This window comes from Hippopotamus amphibius, chromosome 7, assembly GCF_030028045.1.
Source record: "Hippopotamus amphibius kiboko isolate mHipAmp2 chromosome 7, mHipAmp2.hap2, whole genome shotgun sequence".
In the NCBI taxonomy this organism is placed as follows: domain Eukaryota; kingdom Metazoa; phylum Chordata; class Mammalia; order Artiodactyla; family Hippopotamidae; genus Hippopotamus; species Hippopotamus amphibius.
In genome coordinates, this window is record NC_080192.1 from 104,589,793 (window position 1) to 104,607,621 (window position 17,829).

General features: G+C 40.6%; 1 pseudogene; it reads right to left on the reverse strand.

The window, feature by feature from the left end:
• Positions 1-15,184: 15,184 nt before the first annotated feature.
• LOC130857673 (serine/threonine-protein phosphatase 2A catalytic subunit alpha isoform-like) overlaps positions 15,185-17,829 on the reverse strand; it is a 34,687-nt pseudogene continuing 32,042 nt past the window's right edge.

Genomic DNA, 17,829 nt, shown 5'->3' on the forward strand with positions numbered 1-17,829 from the left:
ACCACTAGGAGTTTTCATTTCCATTTGCAGACAGGCTTGTGGGCTGCTTTGTGACCTGGGCTGGCCACTCTCAAGCTTGTGATGGCTCTGTCCTCTTAGATTCCACATGAGAACAACAATTAGAACTGCCTTATAGGATGACTGGACAGCCAGTCTAGGTGACTGAGAATCTAGCTCTGTAGTATAAAAAGTGCTCTATTTTCAGCTATGTCCTGTATTAACACACAGACACAGACACAGACACACACACACACACACACAGACACACACACACACACACACTGAGAAAAGTACTAAAAAGCTGTCAGCATGTTTCTTCATGGAACATTTGAAGTATGATTGCTGGTACTAGTAGCCTTTGGGTTAGCATAAAAGTATTATTATCCATCTAGGTAAAATCGACGTTGTCTAATATTGCATTTTGCTCATATAGCATGTGACCTTCAGCTGTGACTCCAAGGACAATACAGATTCCAAACCCTCTGCAATCTAGCAATATTAATTAAACTAGTATTGAGTGTCTTTTAAATGTTAGGGCTGTGCTAGAGCTAGAGATACTACTAAAGGTAAAACATAGTTCCTGCTTTCAAGAGCTTAGACTCCTTGATAGGATGGATGGAAGGATGCAGATAAGAGAAGTAGTTGAGGTAAAATTTTCATATTGTTAGTTTATTTGACTTCGGTTTGGAGTCAGGGTTTACTGCAAATCTATTCTGATTTGCACTAGGAAGGTCTCCTAGGAAATGAGTATTTAATTCCTCTCTGTTTTTTTAGGAACACGTTGGAGGGTTGATCTAGCCTGGCACTTTCTTCTGTGACATCCTGAGGGACAGGCTGGTGTTAGTGATGAAGGGATTGGAGTTTGGGGGAAAAGAGGTATAGGGACAAAGTCTGGGAGGCAGGCTGGGAGATCTGCGGCTGGCTTGTGAGGGAGCTGTGCTCAGATTGTGCGTTTGTCATAATGGGAAAGTGACATGGCGTTAAGAATCATCTGTTCATTGATTTACACAGGCAGAGACTCTCCCTGGAGTGTGTCAAGTGCGTGCACTGTGCGTGAATGCTGGATTGGGATCAGTGAGCTGAAAGATGCAGAGCGGCACAGTTGGCTGGATGAGTCCCTGTGGATTGTGGACAGGGAGGAACCCTGAGCACTCTTCCCTCTAGAAGGTAGGAGACATGGTGGCTGTTTGGTGATACTGTCTGGCTCTGAAGCCAGATTTAGCTGTGGCTAAATGACCTTCCATGGAAGTCATGCACGGTCTTTTTTTTTTTTTTTTGTCTCGCAACTTAAGATTTATGTGTTAAACATAATCACATAATCCCAGCTCTATTGCTCACTTTCAAAGCAATTAGAAGTCTTAAGCTGATGTTGTTCTAGGTAAGCCATAAATACACCAGAAGGTCAGCTTTCATCCCACTTTGGAGGAAGATATATATGAGAAAGTGTGACAAGGACTGAGGAAGCTAGGGAAACTGACAAAACCGTTTACCCTTCACTTTTATAGTTGGCAGGGTTTCTATTCAGAGCAGGCAGTGACTTTTTTTTTTTCCTTGACGATTACATTTTACCTTCCCAAAAAGAAGAAAAATGCTAAGCCTGGGTGTGGTGCTGTCTATACTCTGATATTCGGTGTAGGCATGTACCCTAGGCCCTGGGCAGTGTGCGAGGAGTTAGCATGCTGGCCTCTGGCTGGGGGTCAGTGTTTTCTGGATACGGAGCCCTGTAACAGGACTGCTGATGGGGATAGAGGACCCAGTGTTTCCACAGGGCAGGCGTCTTCTCTCTGTGAGAGGCAGTAGCGCTGAATGAGACAGCGCTAGCTGGCGAGGAGCCAGACTCTGGAGTTGGCATCTCAGTCCAGGTGCAGTTATTTGATGGGTTGTCATTTAATCTCCATGCCTCAGTTCGCTTCTCCTCTTATCATTAAAATTGAGCCAGTAATATCTGCCCCATCCTCATTACAAGACTATTATAAGTTCCAATGGAAAGATGATTTAAAGTACTCAAAAAAATGTAAGTTGAATTAGCGTACGTAAACATGTACAGTAATATTGTGGCAACAGGGCTCTGTTAGTTATCTTTACAGATAACTGAATATTATAGCTTTAATTCAAGCATTTAAAAATTACCACCCTTTAATAAAAAAAAAAAACCTTTCAAAATGCATGACACTTTCTATGGCCATTTAAACTCAGGTGACAGTGAACATGAGAGTCTAAGCTAGGAGATGGTAAGTGTTTTCCTGTAAAGGGCCAGACAGTAAATATTTTATGCTTTGTGGGACATAGGGTCTCTTTCACAACCACTCAACTCTGCTGTTGTAGCACTAAAGTAGCCTAGAAGCTTTGTCAACCTGTGAGCGCAACTGTGCTTCAGAAAATCTTTACGCAAACGGGCATTGAGCTGAACTTGGCTCATGAGGGCTGTAACTTGCTATCCCTGGTCTAGCCTAAATTTAAGGGGTGGGGAAATGTAATTAAACCATTTTCCTGGGAGAAGAACTGGAATATTTGTGAAGAACATGCTTAGCTGATTGGAAGCAAGCACGGGAGAGGCAGGTGCTGCAGGCTAGGCAGTTTGGAGTTTTGGAGGTGGTGATCATGAATGGGGTGTGATGGATGAGGGTAAGGGAATTAACGGTGTTTTTAAAGGAGTGATTACTTCGATGCTAACCCAAAGAGTGAGGAGGTAAGGGGGGTGAGAGTGGCGAACATTGTTGGGGTCAGCGGGTTGGTGTTTTGATGAAGTCTAACAGTCTTGAAATGGGAATAATGATAAGAGTGCACTGGAAGGATAGGAGATGGTGGTCAGTGGGCAGGAACTGGAAATCCACTCTTATGGGATTGGTGGGGAGTGGGTGGAGGTGAGATAGGAAAACAGCCTTCTAGAGGTGAGTAGGCCAAGACGTTGAATGGAAATATTGAAGGCATCAAGAATGATACAGAAGTAGAGAGAAAGACAGTAAACTAGGTGCTAAATTCATTGGTAAATGAAAAGGAGTTCCTGAGAAGTCTGTAGGGGTGTGAGAAAGTCAAAAGCGAAGGACTTGTGAAGTGTTCTGGAGTGAAGGAAGAAGGATGACAAATGGTCTGGAAGCAAATACTGTGGCCAGCACTGCCTAGGTATGCACTGATCTCCTTAATGCTTCTTCCTGGGCATACAGACTATATTTCTTAGCCTTCCCTGCAATTAAGTGTGGTCAAATGATATAGTTCTGGTCCACAGAATGAGGGTGAAAGTGTGCTCAGCACTTCTAAGCCTGTCCCATGGAAACCTTCTATGTGCAGGTCTCCATTCTCTCCCCTCTTTTGTCTGCTTGATGGATGGATACAGAGGATCCTGGAGGACACTCAGACCCTGGGGGATGAAGACCCACTAAATGGAAGGATCCTGTGGTCCTGAATCTTTGCTGCTTTTGGTCACTAGGTTGCACTTTACCTGAGCAAGAAAGAAACTTCTATTGTGTTAAGTCCTAGCATTACTTACTCTAATACACATACCCTAACTCTAGGTTCTGAAGTACATGGAGTGTGAGAAAAAAGAAATTAAAAAACCAAAACAACCCAAAACCTTAAGAGGGCTTTAAGGGAAGTGAAATCATACAGGGGCAACCAGATGTCTGATTATGAAGATACTATTATTGACTCTAACAATAACAGCAGCGATAACAATACCTCTGCTACCTATTTGGTGCCAAATGCTGCAGGGTGTGAGACCTCTGTCCTAGGTGCTGGGAATGCACTTAGAGATTGTGGCGGCTTTTGGTGTTGAATCTATTGACTCATTTCCTGTGAACGCCCAGGCATTTTCCACAGGGACTTCTATTTTCCCTTGTCTCTTTCATTTCCTACTTGCCCAGGTGTGATTTTCAGACCCAAAATGCTGACCCATGCAGTAGTCTACTTGCTACCTCACCTTCCCTCAGAGATCACCGTGAGACGTGGCATTCTCATCTGTTATTCTCTTCATAATCTCCTCAAGCTTCAGTTTTCTCACTTGTGAAATAGGAGTAATAAACAATATCTCCAACAATATGAGGAGTAAATAACAAGATTTCTATGAGTAAATCACTTAGCACTTTGTGTCCAGCACATAGTAAGCCCTCGATAAATGTTAATTATTATTATTGTTTGTTCAGAAATTTAATTTATCCAAGCCAAGGAAAGAAAATTATTTAGAGCAGTTATTTTCAAAGTGTGGTCTTCAGACCAGCAGCGTTTGTAGCAAAATTCTTGGACCCCACTCTAGTCCTACTGAGTTAGAAACTCTGGAGGTGGTGGCCAGTAATCTGTGTTTTAAAAAGCCCTCCAGGGGGCTTCCTAGGTGGCGCAATGGTTAAGAATCTGCCTGCCAATGCAGGGGACACAGGTTCGATCCCTGCTCCAGGAAGATCCCACATGCCGCGGAGCAACTAAGCCCGTGCGCCACAACTATTGAGTCTGTGCTTCAGAGCCCGTGAGCCACAACTATTGAGCCCATGTGCTGCAACTACTGAAGCCCACGTGCCTAGAGCCTGTGCTCCACATCAAGAGAGGCCACGGCAATGAGGAGCCCGCGCACCACAACGAAGAGTAGCCCCCACTCACTGCAACTAAAGAAAGCCTGCGCACAGCAAAAAAAGACCCAACACAGCCAATAAGATAAATTAAAAAAAAAAAAAAAAAAAAGCCCTCCAGGTGGTTTTGATGCACACTAGAGTTTGAGGACAATTTCTTTACTAATTTTAGCAATGTTTATTTTCTTGTTTGAAAACAACTCCTCTAAGTAGAGTCATTTAATTCCTTAAAATATTAAGAATAAGAGCAGAGAAAATTAAACCATTAAACTTTACTGTCTTCAACTGCAGGCAGGAAGTGGCAAGAGTGTCAGGGAGAGGTGCGACCCTGGGATCTGACCCTGGGTCTTGGACCACACACCAACCCCTATAGTTTGCCTTGTTTTCAATGACACTACAGAATGTATTTCACAGGCCAATGACCTTGCAGTGTAAATGCCAGCAATGTCAGGGCAGCTCTATAGCTATAACCCCTCACTACAAAGGGAATGGTCAGATGGAATTATTTTGCCGTTTGGAGTGGAGGTGCTGGTTTAAATGCAGCTCCGCTTTTGGAGCCATCCTTTTAAATTTCTAGGTGGATGGCTCAGAATCTGGGGCCCAGGTCCAGAATGGCTTGTCTGTGACTTTTTTGGATCAGTGTCCCATTTGTGCTTTCAATCTGGCTGTCCTCTGCCTTTGGGCTAGAGTAGGTCTTGAGGGTTTGTTTTTGTTTTTTGTTTTGTTTTGTTTTTAAGCCACAAATATATATTGGTTAGTCTGTATCTTATTGGTCCTGTTATCTTATTTCTTGCCTCTCCTTGTGCCTTGCTGAGTATTGGAGCTGGAAAGGGAGGAGGGGCCTTCTAGCCTGACTTTCTCACTCCACAGAAGGGGAAACACATTCTGAAATGTGACATGACTCCCCCCAAGGCCACACCGCTGCTCTCATTTCCAAGGTTGCAAGGCTGTCCTCTCATATCTCCTCTTTCTGTCTGTTGTAAGTTGACTTTTCTTTCATGCACCTTATTTTGGCACGGATATTCCTCTTTAGGAATGGGATTGTTTCGCTGAGTAATGATTTTTCTTCTATAGGAGTCAAAATAACAGTTTTCAGTCTACTGGTTTTGGTGGTGGCAAGAATCTCAGTGTCTGCGGAACTGTGTCAGATACTTGTGACTCATACCTTTAGGTTTCATGATAAATTTTTTTTTTAGAGTTGGGTTACTTTCCTTCTCTGAAGTTATAATCGGTTCTAGAGAAGCGACTTCATTGCTGGGGAAAAGCTGGTTGCTGCAGTGGATTTTCTGTCATTCAAAGACTTTTGGTGTGGCCATCAAGGTGCAGCCCTGGTCTCCGAGGCCGTCCAGCTGGGTGGTGTTCCCAATGAGCAGGTCTGAACGCTAGCACTAGAGTTTCAAAGATGTCTGCTAGAGCCACTCTGGAACCAGGGTAGGCAGTAGACCTCTAGCTTCCTTTAACAGAATCTCCTTATCTTTCACTTGTGCTCTTTTCCCAGTTATTTTTATGGTTGTCTCATTCCAGTTTAACTGATTGACTGCAAAATTCAAGACGGAGTTGTTATAGACAGTTTGTGTCCCCCTAAAATTCATACGTTGAAACCTAATCCCTAGTGTGATGGTATTAGCAGGTGTGGTATTTGGGAGGTGATGAGATCGTAAGGGTAGAACCCTCATGAATGAGCTTAGTGCCCTTATGAAAGAGACAGGAGCGAGATCTAGCTGTCTGAGGACACAGGGAGAAGATAGCCATCTATAAACCAGGAAGTGGGCTCTCATCAGATGGCAAATCTGCCATCGCCCTTATCTTCAGAATTCCCAGCTTCCAAAACTGAGAAATAGATTTCTATTGTTTAAAAGCCCCCCTGTCTGTGGTATTCTGTTAAAACAGCCCAAATAGACTAAGGCAGAGTGATCTCAAAATCTGTGTGCATTTTTAGTAAATGGGCTCTTTAAGGTTCAAAGGAATGAACTTGTAAGGGTAAAATGACAGGCACAATGTTTAAAATTTTTCCAAGATGAACTCAGGTAGGTGTGCTAAATATGGGATCTCCAGCATCAAAAGTACATCCCCCTGTTATTTATCTCCTGTGATAACATGCTCTGCTGTTGTGACCAGGGACCACTATGATTCCTGTGTGAGGAAGGCAGTTTCAAATAGTCTGGGGTGGGTAATACATTTATATTAGCCTTATCAGGACATCAAACCAATTATAATACACAGTCTGTGTAAAGTTCTGGTTTGTGTGAATGGGTTAAAAATATTTTTGCATTGGCTGCTAAGTGTTAGAATTAAAAGTGAAGAGAAAGATGGAGTGAGATAGGGCAAAAAGAGTATGTGTGAGGAAGTCCTACAACTCATGGCAAAAAACCCCTGATAACCAGATTAAAAATGGACTAAGAAAAAAAAAATGGACTAAGGACTTGGATAGATATTTCTCAAAAGACATACACATGGTCAACATGTATATGAAAGAATGCTCAAGGTCACTAATCATCAGGAACTTACAAATCAAAACAACAATGAGATACCATCTCATACCTGTCAGCAATTATCAAAGAAACAAAATACAAATGTTGGTGAGAATGTGGAGAAGTTAGAACACTTGGACACTTTGATAGGAATGCAAAATGGTGCAGCTGCCATGGAAAAGAGTATGGATGTGCATTAAAAAATTAAATATAGAATTTATATTTATAATATGATCCAGCCATCTCACTTCTGGGTGTTTATCCAAAAAGACTGAAATCAGGATCTCAAAGAGATATTAGCCCTCCCACATTCATTGCAGCTGTATTCACAAGGGCCAAGAGGTGAAAAACAACCTAAATATCCATTGGCAGGTGAACAGATGAAGAAAATAATAGAAAAATATTTGGTCTTAAAAAAGATTTTGCAATATGTGACAACATGGATGAATCTTGAAGATGTGTGCTAAGTGAAATAAGCCAGTCACAGAAAGACATACTATATGAGTCCACTTATATGAAGTATCTGAAATAGTCAAATTCATAGAATCAAATAGTGTAATATTGGTTTCCAAGGGCTAGAGGAGGGGGAAATGGGCAGTTGCTAAACAATGAGCATGAAGTTTCAGTTAAGCAAGATGAATATGTTCTAGAAATCTGCTGCACAACATTGTACCTCTAGTCAACAACGTTGTATTGTACATTTAACATGAGATCTACCCTCTGAATGAATTTTTTAAAATTTTATTGAATTTATTGAATTTTATTGATTTACAATGTTGTGTTAATTTCTGCTGTACAGCAAAGTGACTCAGTTATACATATATATTCTTTTTCATATTCTTTTCCATGATGGTTTATCACAGGATATTGAATATAGTTCTGTGTGCTATACAGTAGGACCTTGTTGTTTACCTCTCCTATACGTAATAGTAGCATCTGTTAACCCTTCCCTCCCCCATAACCCTTCCCTCCCCGTTGGCAACCACAAGTCAGTTCTCTGTCTGTGAGTGTATTTCTGTTTCATAGATATGTTCATTTGTGTCATATTTTAGATTTCACATATAAGTGATATCATATGGTATTGTCTTTCTCTTTCTGACTTTGCTTTAATATGATAATCTCTAGGTCCACTCATGTTGCTGCAAATAGCATTATTTCATTTTTTTTTTACAGTAATTCTCATAGACATACTTTCTCTTTTTTAAAAAAATTTATTGGCTGCATTTCGTTGATGCATGTGGGCTTTCTCTAGTTGCAGAGAGCAGGGGTTACTCTTTGTTGCAGTAGGCTGGCTTCTCATTGTGGTGGCTTCTCTTGTTGTGGAGCACGGGCTTTAGGCGCACAGGCTTCAGTGGCTGTGACACGCTGGCTCAGTAGTTGTGAAGCACGGGCTTAGTTGCTCCATGGCATGAGGGATCTTCCTGGACCAGGGCTCGAACCCGTGTCCCCTGCATTGTCAGGTGGATGCTTAATCACTGTGCCACCAGGGAAGCCCTATTTCATTCTTTTTTAATGGCTGAGTAATGTTCCCTTGTGTATATATATGTATACTAAATCCCCTTTATCAATTCATCTATCCATAGACATTTGGATTGTTTCCACATCTTGGCTATAGTAAATAGAGCTGATATGAACATAGGGGTGCATGCATCTTTTTGAATTATAGTTTTGTTTGGGTATATGCCCAGGAATGGGATTGCTGGATCATATGGCAACTCTAGTTTTAGTTTTTTGGAGGAACCTCCATACTGTTTTCCATGGTGGCTGCACCAATTTACATTTCTATCAACAGTTTAAGAGGGTTCCCTTTTTTCCACAACCTCTCCAGCTTTTGTTATTTGTGGGCTTTTTAATGATGGCCATTCTGACTGGTGTGAGGTGGTAGCTCATTGTAGTTTTGATTTGCATTTCTCTAATAATTAGCGATGATGAGCATCTTTTCATGTGCCCTTTGGCCATCTGTATATCTTTTATGGAGAAATGTCTGTTTGGGTCTTCTGCCCATTTTTTGACTGGGTTTTTTTTTTTTTTTTATTGAATTGTATGAGCTGTTTGTATATTTTAGCAGTTAAGCCCCTGTGGGTCCCATCATTTGCAAGTATTTTCTCCCAGTCTATAGGATGTCTTTTCATTTTGTTTATGGTTTCCTTTGTTGTGCAGAAGGTTGTAAGTTTGTTTAGGTTCCATTTGTTTATTTTTGCTTTTATTTCTATTGCCTTGGAAGGCTGACCTAAGAAAACACTTGTATGATTTATGTCAGAGAATATTTTGCCTATGTTCTCTTCTAGGAGTTTTATGGTATCTTGCCTTATATTTAGGTCTTTAAGCCATTTTGAGTTCATTTTTGTGTATGGTGAGAGGGTATGTTCTAACTTCATTGATTCTCATGCAACTGTCCAACTTTCCCAACACTGCTTGTTGAAGAGACTGTCTTTTTCTCATTGTATATTTTTGCCTCCTTGTCAAAGATTAATTGTCCATAGATGTGTGGGTTTGTGTTTGGGCTCTCTGTTCTGTTCCATTGATCCGTATGTCTGTTCTCGTGCCAATTCCATGCTGTTTTGATTACTGTAGCTTTGTCTGTAGTGTTGTCTGAAGTCTGGGAGGGTTACGCCTCCTGCTTTGTTCTTTTTTCTTGGGATTGCTTTGGCAGTTCTGGGTCTTTTATGGTTCCACATAAATTTTAGGATTATTTGTTCTAGTTCTGTGAAAAATGTCATGGGTAATTTGATAGGGATTACACTTAATGAATTTTTAAGTGTTTTTACCACAGTAGAATTTTAAAAAACTAAATAAATTGAAAATGCAGAAAAGCATATGCTACCCTCAAAGTCAGGCAGAGAGTCCATACAATTCTACTTATATAAAAATCCTGGAAAATGCAAATTAGTCTCTAGTGACTGAAAGCAGATTATGTTTGCCTGAAAGGGGTAGAGAGGGAGGGAGGGAGCACAAGAGGGCCTGAGGACGCTTTTGGCAGTGAAGGATATGTTCATTATCTTGATTGTGGTGATGATTTCATGATGTGTACGTATATCAAAACTCATCAAGTTGTGCATTTTATAGAATGTCAGTTATATCTTAATAAAGCTCTGAAGAAAAGCATATGCTGCTTTCATTCTATGACTAAATCTATTGTAGTAAAGCACATTTGTTCAAATGACAACCACATCCCTACCCCAGGCCGTTCGTTTATTCCCCAGGCACCACTTGTGTGATAGAGACAGATGAAAAATGAGAAAGAAGTCTAGTAGGTTTTTGTATCTTCACTCCCCCATCCCTCTAGTCCTTCTCTTTTTCAATCCTTTCTCCTCCCTTTATTTTTCTCTTCCCACCCCTCCCCAAAGTCACCAGAATGTGAAAAGCTACATCTGTTCCTGCAAAAGCTATTTTGCAGTGCAATTAAGCATTCCTCACCTTAGCTCCCCAGGAAGCTGGAGACTTGTGTGATCATTGGCATAATGGATGGTACCCAAAGCCCTGGCCCAGGTGTGCGGAGGCGGCACACACATCCATGTGGGAGGGAGGATGCAGCTTTCTGGCACACGACGTGAGGCTGCTGCTCCCCTCCTTGGGCCTCTTCAGAACTCAGAACAGCTGCTACCCTCTAGGTGACCGAAAAGTCCTGCCATCGTTCACCTGCCCAGGCCATCTGACAAATGGAGTTAGTGCATTGCAGACTGAATAAATAGTTCTGTAGTCATCTCTGGCTTCAGGCTGAGAGAAGAGATGAATGAGCTCTATGACCTGATGGGATTCATTCAAGCTGGAGAGAAAAAACTGTTTAGAACTTATATCCATGCTCTTTTCAGTTCCTTTCAGAAAGCTTGAATGGCTCCTAGACATTTTCCTGATATATGGTGCCCATTTACCAATACAGATATAACAGTGACTAGAGCATCCAAATCCTTTGCAGATAATTATTTAGTTTCTGTCCTTTTAGTTGCTAAAAAATAATAATATAAGTTTATAATCTATAGGAATATTAAGCATAATATCCGCAATAAGTAGCTAATAAATAGTGCATTAATTAGTTCAGTTGGACCATTCTGTAGCTTTTTAGAATGAACTACTCATAAAATAGGGACACAATTAGAATTTTGGGCATTGAGTCCACACTTAACATTTTGAAACCACTGTGTTCTCCTCTGACTGGTTTGCCTGAACATTATCCTATCTGAGACCTCAATTTGTTCTCTAATGAATACCTCTATAAGAGGAAAAATTATATAGACTAACTTTCATTGTATGCTTCCAGCTTAATTGTACAACTATATTGTTACAAATTGACTGAAACAGCCTATTTCAGTTTTTTTTCTCCATAACCAGCTCTGAATAGATGAACAGAAATAACTCTCTTCATGTCAGAAACTTTAATTAAACCATTCTGAAAATAAGCATGTGGAAGTACTGGCAGGATCTTAATTTAATCACATTTCCTGCTTAACTATTCCGGTTGCTTCCTTAAAGGGTTGGAGGTGAGGCCTAGCTGTGCCCCCGCTGTTGGAGGCATGGACAGGCAAAGTCTGTGGGATTCAGAAGATTGTGACCTTTATCTTTTGGAAATTAAGACCAGGGCCAGAAGAAGGCATATGGCTGATAGAATGCTCCAAGAGGTATTTATGTGACTGGGTCTCGTGAAATTCATTGATCCCTATTTACATATATATCTCATAAATCTTTTTTCTTTGATTTCATTTTATTATTTAATAAAAATTTAGAGCATTATATATTTGTGAGGGACTGCTTTAAACACTTATAAAAGTTACTCCTTTAATCCTTATAACAATCCTATGGGGCAGATCCTCTCATTATTCCCATTTTATATGTGGAGACTTAAGTAACTTTCTCGAAATCATTGCAGCTGGGTTTGAACCCAAAAAGCCAGCCTTTAGAATCTGGGTTGGTCAATACCATTTCTTTCATCAAGGTTTAGGAGTGCCTGTTTGAAAGGAACCAGATTCTTCTTCATGTTTTTGCATATGCATCCCTGTTACCCCAGCATCCTGCCTTCAGAATAAATCTCTCCGTTATGATTGTTCCAACTCAACCCATTAGCTGCCCATGTGCTGATCTTCAGATTGCATGCAACATTCAGCTTTTCTGTGTATTTCATCCAGAACTGTCTAACTTTCCTGGCTTTTTAAAAAATTGTTTGTTTGTTTGTTTTCTGCTTCTTAACTCTTGGGCTTCTCTGGCCTTTTCTCCCCTACTCTCCAGCAGTCAGTTCTCTTGAAATGATATAACTGGACCCTTTCACAAGTCTTTCAGGTAGGAGAATACAAGTAAAAGTAAAATAGAAAAAAAAAGGATAATAATACTGTATTAAAGGATTATTTTGCTTTTAATTCCCACCCTGCCCCCCCCCCCCCCACACACACACACATCAATAGCTTTCTAACAAGAGATGCTGTATTCTCATCCACATGTATATTGGGTGTTAGGCGACATATAGCTCTGAGAGTTTACATTTTTCAGCTGGAGAAAAATAATGACACCTATGTGGTAGGATCGATACTTACATTAGAAAAATAATCAATATGAAAGAATTTGTAATATGATGTTAAAATCAAACACAGTGAAAAACCAGAGAGAAAAAGTTTTTCAATATAACTGAATTTACTTAGCTTATAAACCATCTTACTGGCACATGAAAGCTTATTCACAGAGCAATACTAAAATAAAACTATTTTAGGTGTCAGATATACATTGACAAAGATCAGAATACACACAAGCTTTATTGAATTACAGAGGTCCCTCTACTCTTCTATTCCCATCTAGTCCCAGTGAATGTGAAGTTAGTTCAAATCAGTGAGGGTCATGAAACCATAGAATTCACTTTTTAAGATTGTTTTCTTAAAAATCCAGCAAACTCCTTTTGTTAGAAGCGATTCATTTATGTGGCCATTCATCTTCTTTTTCCTTAAACATCTGTGGTTATTTCACAAGAGTTCAGGTGAGTTGCTTCCTTAGACATCTTTAAAACAAATGAATTTAAAACAAATGATGGATTGCTTACAAAGAATCTAAATTTCTGGAAGAAGTTTTGGCTATTAAAAGCCCCACATCTAAATAACTGTTGATCAATATATCTTTTAAGAGGAGGTTAGAGAAGACTTGGCAGCATTGAATTTGCACTTACCTTTACTTAGAATAATGGGGGAAAAATCCAAACCAGGAATGGCATCAGCCTATGTACTGTGGTTGAATTTTGTTAGCACAACCTTGCATAAATCATTGTGTTAGAAGGGGTGTATGGGTCAGATAGGTGGCTTCAAATATATTCTCTGTGCTCCTCAGGACTCCAGGCCAACCCAGGACCCTTTCACCTTCCCTGATTCCCTCAGCTTTGCAATCTCCTGGGCCAGAGTCTCTCCTGCTTCCCAGGGCTCTGCCCGTCATTTCAGTGTCCACTGACTGCGTCTTCAACTAATAGGTACCAGTGTGACAACAGGTCCAAATGCCTTGAGGAATTTCTCTCTCAGATAATTTGTATTTAAATAGAAATTTCAAGACTCTCATAATTCTGCCCTTACAACTGTCTTTTAAAAATTTTTTTAATTTTATATTACAGTTGATTTAGAATGTTATGTTAGTTTCAGGTGTACAGCAAAGTGGTTTGGTTGTACATATGCATATATCTATTCTTCTTCAGATTCTTTTCCCATATAGGTTTTTACAGAATACTGAGTAGACTTTCCTGTGCTATACAGTAGGTCCTTGTTGATTATCTATTTTATATATAGTAGTGTATATATGTTAATCCCAAACTCCTAATTTATCCCTCCCCCCACCTTTCCCCTTTGGTAACCATAAGTTTGTTTTTGAAGTCTGTGTCTGTTTCTATTTGGTAAATAAGTTCATTTGTATCAATTTTTAAGATTCTACATGTAACTGATATCATATGATATTTGTCTTTCTCTGACTTACTTCACTCAGTATGACAATCTCTAGGTCCATCCATGTTGCTGCAAATGGCATTATTTTGTTCTTTTTTAGGGCTAATATTCCATTGTGTATATGTACCACATCTTCTTTATCCATTCCTCTGTCAATGGACATTTAGGTTGTTTCCTTGTCTCGGCTATTGTAAATAGTGCTGCAACGAACATTGGGTTGCATGTATCTTTTTGAATTATGGTTTTCTCTGGATATATGCCCAGGAGTGGGATTGTTGGATCATGTGGTAGCTCTAATTTTAGTTTTTTAAGGAATCTTCATACTGTTCTTCATAATGGTTGTACCAATTTACATTCCCATCAACAGTGTAGAAGGGTTCCCTTTTCTCCACAGCCTCTCCAGCATTTATTGTTTGTAGATTTTCTGATGATGCCCATTCTAACCAGTGTGAGGTGGTACCTCATTGTAGTTTTGATTTGCATTTCTCTAATAATTATATATGTTGAGCATCTTTTCATGTGTTTTTTGGTCATCCGTGTTTCTTACAACTGTTTTTTTCTTTTTTTTTTTTTTTCAGTTCTCAGTTTACAAGTTTATTATGAAAAACACTGATGTGCTCTTGTGCAGTAACATCATCTTACAGGAGGGAGAAAAAAACAGTTCTGTTCAAAACAACTCACTAGGTTCTGACAGTAACAAAGAACAACACGAGGCTGAGATTTGAGAAGGGAAAATAAACTGAGTGCAGACAAATCATACAGTTAAATGCTTATCTCTGAAAATAAACAAAACAATTTCAAAACTCACAAGTAGAGGGGAGGCCTTGGTACTTATTTTTAAAAATGTTCATTAAGCTCCCATGATTGTTTGCTGCTATTCTTATCCATAGTCATCCTGAGTAAAGTTATAGCTAAATGGAAGTTAAATGGTATTCACAAGGTGTTAATATTTACATCTTATTATCTGCAGTCTCTCAGAGAAAGCACAGTAACTACAAATAGCGCTATGCCAGAAACTGGTTTCTTGACCAGCAATGTCGCTTCAGCACGCAATGAACTGGTTCATTCTACAGTGGTCACGGCTGTTGATGACAAGAGGCTTTGTATTTTTATATGGTGCATCTTTTTGGTCCATGTGAAAACAAGTTTTTTTGAATGTTAACTACCCTCTGACACTTTGTGGAGTTACTGTTGCTCTTTCCATTTCCATCAGGTCAATATATGGTTCATGACAATACTGTACGAGTTTAAAATTTCATTACGGGAAGTAGTCTAGGGTACGACTAGTAACATGTGGCTCTCACCTCTGCCAGGTGCTGGGTCAAACTGCAAGAAAGTATTTTAGAGTATCATCGAGTTCCATGATTGCAGTTTGGTTACTCCAACTATAACAATAGTTTGGAGCCCTGAAAATCGTTACTACGTTTCGGTCATGGCACCAGTTATAGCCTTCCATCACCAGCTGATGAGCTCTAGACACTAATGTGAGGCCAATGGCAGGATTAAATGTCTCAGAAATATCTTGCCCAAAGGTGTAACCAGCTCCTCGAGGAGATATACCCCAACCTCCACGGTCATCTGGATCCGACCGTAGCAAGTCACACACTGGACCCTCGTGGGGAACTTCTCGTAGGCCGTGAAGTGCTCTGATGGGATCCAGCGTATCTGTGCATAGTGAGAGGCCACCATGTGGACAGAAGATCTGCCCAGCCACCAGGGCCGTCAGAGGAAGATAGTCAAAAAGATCTGTAAAATATTTCCTAACATTTGCATTTCCATATACTTGTGTGATCTGTCTGCTGCCATGACTTCCTCAAAGAAGGGTGATGCGGTCATGGTAAGGAACCTTAAAAGCTACAAGCAGAGTAACTTTCAGCTGAATAATATCCTCTGTCAACATAATCTCCCACGAACAAGTAATTTGCATCTGGTGATCGGCCACCAATTCTAAACAGTCCCATGAGATCATGAAATTGCCCATGCGCATCTCCACAGGCAGTGACTGGACATCAAACTTCTTGCACATGGGATTCTTTTGTCAGGATTTCTTTAGCCTTCTCGCAGAGGCTCCTGACCTGGGACTTGGACAGCTACTTGCACTCGTTCAGCTGCTCGATCCACTGGTCCAGCTGCTTGGTGAACACCTTCTCGTCCGTGATGCCACCCGCCCGAACCGGCTGCCGCTCTGCGCTCCTCCGGTGCCGCGGCCGCCCGCCCACGGGCCCCAAGCACACGCCGCGGGCGGTTTCCGGGGTACTTGTGCGGGTACCGGTGGTTGTTCGGCGCTAGCGCTGGCTGGCTAGCTCGCCCCTCGGTGCTCGGCCACCGGCCTCAGCCCTCCTCAGCTCCCTCTAGCCCCGGAGTTCCTTACAACTGTCTTTTAACGTTGGGAATTTTAAGTAGCTTCTTACATATTGGCCTCTTCATTTTTCTGATTTTTCACTCATTAGGGTACATATTTGCAAGGAGGCATTGGTACAGCCATGCTGGTTGTTAAGATGTGGAAATCAGTCCTTATTTGGTGGTTAAATAGCTATTGTCTTGAGCTTCCTGAGTGGTGCCCATCATCCAGTGGTCATCCTGACCTTCCCCCTGCCCACCTTCCCAGAGCTAAACAGCTGGAGGCAGAGCAGGGTGGTCCCCAAAACCCAGCTCAGGTGCTTTGGTCAACATCCCCTCTAATTGCTGCCTTGTGCTATATTGGGTCTTAACAATTTTGAATCTTAACCCTGCAGATAGGAAGCCAACTTCAGGTGGAATTGGCTTTGGGCTGAGCCAATCAGTGATCAGTGCAGATAGACACAAATATTTTGAAGACCAAACCATTGTGAAAGTTATATGACTTAGAGATATTCTAAGAAGCGATGTGAGAGTAACAATAAACTTCATAGCAGTCTTCTGGAGAGAGGAATTAATCATGAGACAGTTATCTGAAAGAGACTAGGCTGCCCAAAACAGACTCTTCTCATTTGTTAGGTCTGTCTTTATTCTCTCATGCAGTATGACAGTGGGGAAAGTTCTGTCCTAAATATAGACTATGATGAAGCATTAGCAGTTTATGTCTTAATAAAATGATTCTTACTGATGTGTAGGTAGCTGGTGATTCAGAATGAGGCCTTGTCTTAGTCACAAAATAGTAGGTCAGATCCATGGCAGGTTGGAAATTTTCAAAGAGAATTGCTATACTTCACATATAGAGATTACTTAAGATGATGTTATATATTCACCTATGAGAGCCTGAATATAGTGTAAAACACTTATATTTATACTTTTAACATATAACAGACAAATTTTGATTTAGACACAAATTTGAGGAAAGATGTTTTTATTAGCTTGCCAGTTATATGGGGAAAGCTTGAGGTTCAAGTCAATGATATGAATAAGGTCTTATATACAGCCCCACTACTGTTGCAGACATTTTCACATTCTCTCATTGATATTTCCAATAGCATTGTGAAGCTGGTATTGTTAATTTAATTTTAGAGATGAAGCTCAGAGAGATTGTGATTAGACATTCAAAGTCCTTTCCATTAGCGAATGCCTCAAAGCATCTCCTGTGTGTGTCTGTGTGCATCTGTGTTGTATTGTAAAAATGAGTAAGTCACATCATCTCCTCTTAGGAAACTTCTGTCTTAACTCCTAACACACCTTTGGTCTTTCTTTGATATTCAGTGGATGTCTCAGCTCTATGAAAAGCAGAAATGTTTGCTAAAGTGATCTGCAACGATGTATATTGCATGGGATTAGGAGGAGATGAAGAGCAGATTCAAAATGTGAAGGATACTGAGGTCAGGAGGCTGCCACTCTCCAGTCAAAAGAAATTCCTTGGCCTCTATCTGTTCTTACAGGTTGAAAGTTTAGGGCAGAAAGATTTAGATTTAAAAATCTTTATTGAGTGAATGC